Genomic DNA, 7,977 nt, shown 5'->3' on the forward strand with positions numbered 1-7,977 from the left:
TCGGGAGCGGGGCGGGGCCTTCACGGGGGTGGGCGCCGGTCGCGATTGACGCACCGTCCGACCAATGGGCACGTCCCAGAGCCTCCCGCCCCGCCCCTGCGAGCCAGACAATGGGGGAAGACAGGGCCCCGGTGCTCCTCCAAACTCGCGAAGGAACACCCGCCGAGCATGCGCTGAAGCGCGGAGCCTGCCGGGACTTGTAGTCTGCGAGCCAGGGCTCCAGCGCGGGCAGCTGGGGGACGAGTTTGGAGCGGGCCCCCGCGCGTTCCCGAGCTTGGAGGACGTTTTTTCCCTCCTCCAACGAGCGAGCGACGTGCATATTCAGGTAATGAGACAGCCCTGTCTCACAAGCCACGAGAGTTCTGACTGGTGCAACTTTCTGGTCCTTCAGCCTCAGTTTTCCCCATCGATGCCATTGGCTCAATATTTTACCAGTTTCGTGGGACAACACTTTGACTGTTCCTCAGTGTGCCAAAACTCCTCCCACCAACATGCTTTTTGCCCTGGCTGTGTGGTCAGCCCCCCGGGAAGGCCCTTCTCAGCCCCCAGCCCCTGGGGAACTCCTACACGGCCTTCAGGACCCGACATAAAAGGCTCTGTGTGGTAGGACATGGTATTCTTGGGAGTGCCACCAGCCAAAGAGAGGTACAGAGACCCAGCAGAGAGGAGAGGCCCTTTCTCAGGAGGTGGCAATTGGAAAGGTCCTGAGATTGGATTGTGGCTTTTCCAAGAAAGGGGAAGGGCCTCCCCTGTGCAGGGAACAGTGTATAAACAAAGCTGTACCCGGCCTCCCCTCTCGGAGGGACAATCGACTTGTCCCCACCCACCTCTCAGGCCTCCTTTTCTCATCTGGACAATGGCCTCCAGGCTGAACCTTTCCTTCCAGGATGAGGATAAGCTGCCCTGGGCTCAGGGCTGGGCAAGTCTGTGGTCCCAGAAACTTAGGTGGGGCAGGTGGACCAGGCCCCAACCCAACCAGCTGTGTCAAGGGAGGCGGGCCTGATTTTTGACTCCCAGAGGCAGCTGCCAAGCAACAGGGGCCTGGCTGCCCTCTCCACCCATGTCAGCCCTGCTCAGCCCTTCCCTGGGTTGAAGCTGGATCTGGAAGAGGGGTGGGTGGGGGTAAGGATGGTGAGAGGAGGGAAGAATGTTAAGAACACCAAAGCTTGAGTGCCTAATGTGTGGCAGGCACTATTCAAAACCCTTTCCTGATTTCAACTGATTTAATGCTCTCAACAGTTCCGCGAGGGAAACAACAATATCATCCCAGTTTTACAGATGAGGAAGCTAAGATACATGGGCAAAAGCAAGAGCAGCTCTGACCTGAGTTGTGGGCAGAGCTGGCTGGACAGAGGCGTCAGACTCCTTGGGCCAGTGCCCATCGCACACCCTGCACGGGCAGCTCAGGCAGCTCTGACACCCGGTTCTGGTCCCTGTCCTGCCATCCACTGGCTGAGTGAGTGACAAGGCCTGAGCCCCAGGTGCTTCTTCCACAAAATGACGGCCTCACACAGAGAAGTCTTAGGAATTTGTTAATTCATATCCCAATTCACCACTTAGAAGCCGTGCAGCCTGGAGCAAGTTACTTAAGCTCTCTGTGCCTCATCTGTAAAAATGTGGATAATACTAGTACCTACCTCAAAGGGTTATTGTGAAGATGAAATTAATTACTACTTGTAAAGCCCTTAGAATGTGTCGGGCAAACAGGACGAGCCACGTGAGTGTTAGCTGTTATTAGAGTTCTTACTACTCGCTATTTGAGCTCTTCTCCTCTATCATCCTGGGCCAGTCCCAGCCTTTCCTCAGTCTCCATTCTTTGAAATGGGACTTAGTCATCAGTCAGTAAGTAACCATGCCATCCCCACCCCACCTCCATCCCACGTACACCCAGCGCACAATCTAGGGGGTGGGACAGAGCTGAGTGAAGACCACAACCACCAGGGGTGCACTGTGCTGTGATGGGGCAATGCATGGGGGCTGTGGGAGCCCAGCAGAGGCATTTGACCCTGGGCAGGTGTCCTGGAGGGAGGGGGCACAATTCAAGCTGGGCTGTAACCGGTAGAGAGGGCTGGAGGGTAGACAGACAAGGGTCGCTGGCCGGCAGGCATTCTCAAATTGGCAGAACTCCACCCCCCCCACACACACACACACACTTGTCAACATGACAGTTCTAGGTCCACCAAATGTGAATGCCTGTGGAGTGGGGCTCCAGAATCTGGATTTTAAATCAGGCATTTCCCAGGAGACTCTGAGGCCCAGCTTGCCCCCACCCAGTCCAATTGAAGGGGGTTAAACGGGTACACTGAGGTACCAATGGGTAACCTGAGACCTGGGCAGACAGGCCCAGCCCATCCACACAGCCAGGCAGGGTTTGGGAACGGCACTGGGGAGGGACCATCTCCCAGCCTGGAGGGTCTGGGGCACTAATGACCGAGAGTCTCCCCTTGCCCTTGAGCTGGGGCAGCCCAGGCCTATGATTACTAGGGTAGCCCAAGGCACCAGGGCCAGACCGCCAAGCCAAGTCTGCTCATTGCTCGAAGCACAGCACTAAGGCTCAGGGGATCCCAAGCAAGGGTGTGGACGCAGGTCTTCAGTGCTTTCAGGCGCCCCACACCTACCCTGGGAGATGGGGTCAGACAGGAGGGCACGTGAGTCAGCAGCACTAGAAGGAAAGTGGGTCCCTCCTTCAGACTCAGGCCAACCTTGGGCCAGGGAGGAACTGCTGCCTTTTCAGCATTTCCTGGCTGGGATGGCCTCTCCCTCCCCCCTCCTCCTAGGCCACCCTAGGGCCCTCACCTAGCTCTGAGGTGGGACCTAGGTCTGGCTTCAAATCCCAGGACATCCCCATGCTGGCTGGGTGACTTCAGTTACGCCACTTGTCCACCGTGGGCCTGTTTCCTCATCTGTAAAATGTAGTGAGGACTCAATGAGATGATTCGAAACAGGAGTTGAGCACAGGGCCCTGCAAGGTCTGTACCTAGTGAGCCGACTTTTAGGACTCTTGCTCTCTAGGACATGCAGGCTGCCTCATCATTCTTCAAATGTACCAGATAAGCTTCTTCTGCCTCAGGACCTTTGCACATGCTGTCCCCTTGCCTGGAACGCTTTGTCCCCAGGTTTTCACATAGCCGAATCCCTCCCCTCCTTTTGGTCCTGGCTTAAATGACACTGGCTCCCAGAAGCCTCCCTGACCTATTTCCCCCATTCTGGATGCTCTCCTCTGCCTGGTTCTCTCTGACTTCCTATTTTCTCCCCAGCCTGAGAATGAACTCCCTGAGGGTTAGGTTTTTAATGCTGTTCATTGCTGTGTCCCAGTGCCTAGAACAGTGTCTGGGACATAGTAGGTACTCAACACAGTTTGAAAAAATATACATATATAAATTAATTTTTTAAAAATACCTGAAGCAAATATGATAAAAAATGTGTGCAGGTGGTGAGTGCTTTGTGGCTTCTCTGTTATTTTAAGTATTTTTCAGTGCGTTTGAAGTATTTCATTAACTCCGCCCCCCCATACACACACAAATAATCCACACTGTTTAGGAATCAAGTCCACAGGAAGTGGTGGTTGATGGGATGTGGGGGGAGCAGGTGGGTGAGTAGGGGTGTCCCTGAGCCATGCTGGCATGCATCGAGGGTAACCTCAGAGGCAGGCACCCCAGTAGATGTGGTATCGGTGCTTTCTCTCTGAGTCCTTGCAACGGCACTGGAAGTAGATACAAGGATGATCCCACTTTACAGACAGTAAATGGAAGCTAAGGGCAGAGAAGTGACTTGCCCAAGGTCACCTGTGGAGGGAAGGAGGCGAGAAGGGGAGACAAGGGGGAAAGCCCCAAATGGAGGCAGAGTAGGAGCAGAAAGGGAGTGCAAGAACCAGGAGAGCCTGGCTGAGGAAGTTGGGCCCTGCCTCCTAGGACCTGGCCCAGATCCGCGCTGAGGCCACGACCCTCCTCTGATGCTCGAACCACACAAGCAGCTGCTTCCTGGTACCTCCCCAGGGGCCTGGCAGACTGGAGGCAGGGCGGAGGCAGGCAGGGCCTGGGATGGGAGGAAATGAGGCAGAAAGCAAGTGGAGTGTTTGGGGACTGGCTGGAAGACCACTAGGGAGCCCGAGCCAGTGGCAAGGGGTGAGCCCCTCATCCTGTGTGGTGTGCTAAGTGACGCTGGATCTAAGGGCGCTCTTTAGGGCCCAGCGTGGACCTGGGACCCTCAGTCCACAGGGTGAAGTGTCCTGGGCCTCAGTGAAAGAAACGCCAAACAGGTAGCAGGAGTGTTTGGCAGATCCCGCCTGTCCTCATGTTATAAGGGAGGAAACTGAGGCTCAGAGAGAGGTGACATGGGGGATAACACAAGGGTCTCTGGACCTCCAGCCCAGTATTCCTTCTCTGGGTACCAGGAGTCTCACCCCTGACACTCGCCCTGAGCTGGGATCTGTGCTGTGCTTTCCTCGGCTCACGCTGGCACAAGGACCTGGGGATTCAGGTGCACCTGCCCCCCACAGGGAGTGTCAGGTTTGAGGCTGCAGGGGCTGAGCAGGTGGGCATTGTCACAAGCCTGTTGGAAGGTGGGGTTCTGGGCTTCATTCCTCTCTGTGGTCTCAAGTTCTAATCCTGCCTCTGCCACTTCATCTTTCTGGGCCTCAGTTTACTCATCTACAAAAAGGGGGTGAATAGTAATTGCTACCATTTAACGACACTAAGCACTTAGTCGGTGCCAGGCACCTAGTCATTCCTTTAATCCTATGCCCATTTTATCAAGGAAGAAACCAAGGTCAGAGAGGTTAAGCAATTTGCCTCAAGTCCCACAGCTAGTATGTGGCAGAGTCAGGATTTGAACCCAGGCCACAAAGTGAGGTACGGTATTAGAGGGTGCAGAGAGAATTAAATGAGACCATTTGTAAAGAGCCTCACTCACAATGCGAGTCCAGGAGAGGGTGGGGCTTAGGTCCTAGTAGCTCAGCCTGGAGTAGAAGCACTGGGACCACGCAGTACATTCTGTGCTGAGGGAAGCTGGGGTTTGAGAAGCATCAAGGCCGCCCTGAGGAAACTGGGTGAACAGAGAAGGTGGCTTCCAGCAGGAGCCTATGGCAGAAGGCACTGGCACGCACAAAGGATGAGGCGAGAATGTCCCAGGGAGCGGTGGCCCCTCTGCCTAACTAACCCTGACGGTCCTGGATAAGACAGAGGCAGTGGGGGACCTAAATTCTTGCCTCTGGGGCCTCAGCTCCCCATTCAAACCAAAAGACAGGGGTCCCCTGCACCACTCGGAAGCACCATCGCTGATTCTGCTGCCCCCCTGTGGGCACCGGGGAGAACTGCACCAATGAGCACCCTGGAACCTAACTGGGGGACACCAGCCCCACAATGCCCAATATCGGCCCCAACTGAGCCCAGCCTGGGCCCCAGCCCGTCCTTTCGGTGCAATGGCTTCCTTATTGATGGTTGGCTGTCCTTGACACAGCAGCACAAGGGATTCTAAGTCTGATCATGACCTCCTCTGTTCTTCACGAGAAGCCACTCGCAAGAAACAACTGTCAAATTTTAAGAATTTTGTGAGTCAGTTGTTAAAACACGGCCATTATTAAAAATTAAATTATATGAAATTTAATTATATTAAAAACAAACGTAATGTTCAAAACTAAGCACTTCCTTTTTTACCATATTTTACTATTGTCTGTGCTCTGTATCTGTTGTGTCTGTATGGTGGAAACACTGTATAATGGTGTGCTGCTGCTACCTCTTCTTCACTCCAGTTACATTGCATGAGTAGCTTGAAGGCCGCCATGGTGGGAGTATTTACACCATGGAAATTGGCAGACACTACATATCAGATTTGATTAATTGTTGATTTTCTAGACCAGTGCCATCCAATAGGAATATAAAGCAAGCCACACATGTAATTTTAATACTTGAGTAGCCAGATGAAAACAGTAACAGGAAACAAGTGAAATTTATTTAAATAGCATTTTATTTAACTCCAAAATATTATTTCAACATGTAATCAATATAAAGTAACTAGTGATATAGTTTACATTCTTTCTTCATACTAATTCTTCAAATTCTGGTGTATACTTTACACATAAATCACATCTCAATGCAAACTAGCCACATTTCAAGTGCTCAACAGCCAAATTGTCCAGTGGCTGCCGTATTGGACAGCACAGGTCTAGATTTAAGAAACAGATGGAGAAAATATTAACGATGCAGATTAAATTTAAAAGTAGTGCTGAGGCTGAGAAATGCTAATCCAATAAACATACGCAGTTTGTTCAACGATGAGAAATCAATGTCATGTAACAGAATTAATGACAATAAATTTACCGGTAAAAGAGCAGTTGGTAGGCCGAACAGTGGCCCCCAAAGAGAATAGGTCCTAATCCCTGGAACTTATTTATACTTTTTTTACCTTGTAGATGTGATTAAAGATCTTTACATGGGGAGATTGTTTGATTATCCAGCTGGGTCCTAAAACCAATCCCAGGTGTCCTAATGAGAGGGGCAGAGGGAGACTGGATACACACAAAAGGCCATGTGGTCACAGGTCCAAGAATGTCAGCAGCCACCGGAGGCCTAGACGAGAGCCTCCGGAAGGAGTACGGCCCTGCTGACACCATTTCAGCCCAGTGATAGGAGCGGTTTTGGATTTTTGACCTCTGTAACTGTGAGAAAATAAATTTCTGTTCTTTTAAACCACGTCTGTGGTAATTTGTTACAGCGGCCACAGGAAAGTAATACACGCTGACGGGACGCAACTCCATTTGCCATATCGTGGTTCATTTACAACCACAGGTTTTAAGCTACAAATACAAGAACTGAGCAAAAAAATCAACAAAAGTATCCTGTGAGGAACAACTGTCGATACAGAATTTATATAATATTGTATATTTTATTATTTGCCATTTATGTGCTATACATCTTTCATATCAGTACAATTTATAACCTTGTATGTGTGTGTGTGTTATACCAGGTCTTGCATCCTCAGCACCCAGCTCAGAGCTTGGCACACAGGACAAATATTTTTTGAATGAACGAACACGACTGGACCTAAGTTTACCCCACCACAAAACAGGCTTGGAGGAATGGGCTCCCAGAGGGGCATACTGGTACTGGATGTTGTTAGAGCACCTACTATGTGCAAGATTGGACTGGGGGCAGAGACTGATGAGACGCAGTGCGTGGCCCAAATAGCTGGTGCCCCAGGAAATGGCCGGGAAGTCAGATTCTGGGAGTCAGTTGGGGGACCCATTTCCTTAAGGCCTGCACAGGCTTGAGGACTGCTCGGATGATCACAGCCGCAGAGATGGGGTGCAGCGACTGAAGCCAACGACACAGTAGGACCTGCTAGGATTGGAGCCCCGCCCTCTCCGCTCCTGTCCGTCAATCCTGCAGGGCAAAGGGCCTCTTTCACCCAGGGACTAGGAAGAGGTCAGGTCTGGCTTTGTCCCCACTACAGAAGTGTCCCTCCCCACTCCCCGCTCCCCGCGAGGCAGGGGCCCAGGCAGAGGGTGGGGGTGCCCACCTCTACCACATAGTCTGCATGACCTTTTGCAAGTCACTTTGCCTCTCAGCTCCGATGGCTGCTGTCTGTGGCATCCAGGGCCCGGTCTGGCCAGACGGAGGCTCTGGTCCCCCCTTTATGTCCTGTCACCAATTTGCAGGACTGAGCCCTGGTCACTCACTTGCTTCCTCTAGACTCTCTTCTCCTCTGTTAGATGGGCAGTTAAGTGGCTTACCAGGTTTCCACAGCAAGAATTTGGCCAAGCAGACTGGCTCTGGGCAAGCGACTGAGGGAGACTCTATACCAAAGGCCTTGCCCAGAAGCCGAGAGCCAGGTCCGGAATGTGGAAGGACCAGAAGCCCTTGGGCCCCGATCCCAGACCACCTCAGAACATCTGCCTCAAGCCTGGATCCGTATGCCACAGCTCTACCATACGCATGTGGAAAGCAGGGACCACAAGTGTTTTGCTCACTATTGAGGCCA

Source organism: Rhinolophus sinicus, linkage group LG15 (genome assembly GCF_036562045.2).
Source record: "Rhinolophus sinicus isolate RSC01 linkage group LG15, ASM3656204v1, whole genome shotgun sequence".
NCBI lineage: Eukaryota > Metazoa > Chordata > Mammalia > Chiroptera > Rhinolophidae > Rhinolophus > Rhinolophus sinicus.